This window comes from Colias eurytheme, chromosome 7 (genome assembly GCF_061535395.1).
Source record: "Colias eurytheme isolate Ceu_HAF_F1 chromosome 7, ilColEury1 Martin Lab GWU primary, whole genome shotgun sequence".
Classification (NCBI taxonomy): Eukaryota; Metazoa; Arthropoda; class Insecta; order Lepidoptera; family Pieridae; genus Colias; species Colias eurytheme.
This window is the reverse complement of record NC_142986.1, coordinates 2,972,777-2,975,534: the sequence shown is the minus strand read 5'-3', so window position 1 is coordinate 2,975,534 and position 2,758 is coordinate 2,972,777. Positions and strand designations below refer to the sequence as shown.

General features: G+C 31.8%; 1 long non-coding RNA gene across 1 annotated transcript; it reads left to right on the top strand.

Annotated features, from left to right (window-relative positions):
• The first annotated feature begins 262 nt into the window (after positions 1 to 262).
• Positions 263 to 1,738, top strand: LOC149906934 (uncharacterized). Its single transcript, XR_016456960.1, has 3 exons — positions 263 to 836; positions 963 to 1,024; positions 1,099 to 1,738. It is a non-coding gene; the product is annotated as an uncharacterized LOC149906934 (long non-coding RNA).
• The last annotated feature ends 1,020 nt before the right edge of the window (positions 1,739 to 2,758 follow it).

Here is a 2,758-nt window from a genome sequence, read left to right as displayed (position 1 = left end):
GTTTCGTTCTCATAAATTATCATTTTTGTTAGTGGATAAAAATAAAAGTGCCCGACAAGCGAATTCACTAATTTGCTCTCAAAATAGATTGTTTTTATTTTTCTAGTAGGGGTCATTATCTCTTAGCTAGTAATTGGTATAGGTACGAATTATTTTTAAATATACATAAGAAATTCGAATAATACTTAATACTCTTTAAGACGATTAATAGTCCTATTTAGAATTACTGTTTATTTTGTGATCACGCTCGGCGCTCGTTTAAGGTGATGAATTAATTTTTCTAACATTTACGGCCCTTTTCAAACCTTCGTAATTTTTATATTATTAAAGTTGTCGTGATGAAAATTCTTGACAAGAAAGTTCAATAGTAACACAATACGTCTACCGTTTTAGAAACATGATTCCATGATATTTTCTCGATAGAAAAAAAATACAAAGTTATCATTGTTATTTTTTTTTAATCTCTGGCATCTTCAAAATAACAAACGTAAAGTTACGACTTTTTGGATATTAACTATAAAATATACAACCTATACGTCTACCGTGTTAGAATTTTGAAATATGCGATGGTTTTGAAATAAACAAGAAATACTTGAAATTAGCGCGCGACCAGCCAATATATCGAGAGCCGCCCTGCACCTTCCTACCCCGATCGCTGCACGAGTCATTCCCGCTACGGCCGTCACACGGGGAACTTGTGTCGCTCGCGCAATCGTAAAAAAGGGTGACAACACGATAAGACAAAATGAGACAAATGGGGACAATAAAGAAAATAAGAAGAAGAAACATAAAGGTTGGAGGAAAAAGAATGCTTACAATTGGAACAAATTAATGAAGTTAGTTGGTTTTATTTTAAATTTGATGATAATTGTATTATAGACGATGTTTGATATGTACCCCTGTTTTAAGTACATAACGAATGTGTTAGATTTTTTCATTTATAGCATAAATAATCTGTTCAGAAATCCGGAATCCAGAAGGAAAATAAACCCACAGATTGTTCACAATGTGAATCCACTCCTTCGTAAGTACCTTTATTCAGTCAAAAATGTATGTTATCAAAGCTCTACTGGTTTTATAGCATGATTCCATTTTTAGCAAAAAGCAACAAAGTGCAAAGAAATAAAAAATCATGGTGAACTTAGTGGAAGTATGGCGGACATAATATGGAACAGGAGCTCATTGGAGTAGTATTATATTTAAAAAAAATACGAAATAATTTCAAGAATTACATTTCTTAGAAGGTGGTAGATAAGTATGTTGTATAAAGAATTTGATGTTGATATTTATTTCATTTATACTTACTACACCTGTGCGGGAAATTGCTTAGTAATAAAACAGGTTTATATTCATATTTACATAGTAATGTGAGTTTTCATTTCGAAAAATGTTGTGTAAGTATATTAAATTGAGTTCCTGGGTGATCTGGAAACACAATTGGGCCCGGAAGATGGCGCTGCAGTCACTCCTCCTAATGACATGAACCGATTTGGATGAATATTTGTGTGCACATTTCATTTTTGTGGGATGATTGGTTGATTCGCTTTCACATTAGCTAATATTATGTATTTTTGTTGTTAGAAAGTAAACTTAATTTAATGTTTATAATACATTATTATTGGTATAAATAAGCCAGTGTTCGTCTCACATTGCTGTACCTGCCTACATACCCTACCAGGGCCTAACTTTGTTCTGGCTATTTTATTTTGATTATTTGTAATGAATAATTACAATTATAATAGAGTGCAAAAAATAAATACATGCGTCAATATATTTTGTGTTTTTTTTAAACAATTTTTTTATTAAAAAAAATATCATTCCGACCGCGGCTTTGCCCGCGTGGAATTAGATTATATCGTGAATCCTGTCTTATCCCACAGAAGTGTTCAGTTCGGATAAAAAGTATCCTATGTGTAAATCCAGGCAATTAGCTATATTTTATCAAAATTGGTAATGTAGTCTTGACGTGATTAAGTAACAACTAACAAAAAAATATACAAATTAACATCCAAAGTTTCGCATCGCAGTTTTACTGTATTAGTGATATCTTCCACTCTTGACTTTGACTGAGAAGAATTAGGGTTTATAAGTTCTTTCAGAAATATTACCTTTCATTTCTGGGCATGATGTAATATCTACGTCAGCATCAAATTCTATCTAAATCCATTCAGTAGTCCGCGTTATTGAGTACCATTTCATTTTTTCAGAGTAACAATATTTTTTGTTATTTTAAAGATTATTTATAACCTGTATTATTTTGTAATAAAGTAAACATTACGAAATAAAAATAATTATTAATAATGTCTAAGTAGTTGTTAAAAAGAAGATTATTTGTTTATAAGCAAGAAAATAAAACCAATAAATCAACAATTAAATATATGTATAAGAATATTATAACTGTATGACGACTCCATACATGTTTGTCCCGAGTCGGCCAGCGGCAGCGCGGCGAGTTTGCAAGAATGACTTCGCGCACACCCGCGTTCGCGATAGCGAGCTATTAGACTCCGCCCGCCAAGCAGTAGATTTTTTTTTGTGTATCGTCTTAACAATAGAACCAGAAATAAGTACTATAATATTTTATAACACTTTTATCAAATAATATTTATATTAATATTTTTTTACAGCACTGCTGAAGGTGAAGGAAAACATCGAGAAGAAACCAAGATATCGAAGGACCAAAAAGTATCGTGACGGAGTAATATCTAATCCCGCATACCTAGAACATATTTTGTCTCTGAAGTTTTTAATTGCACGT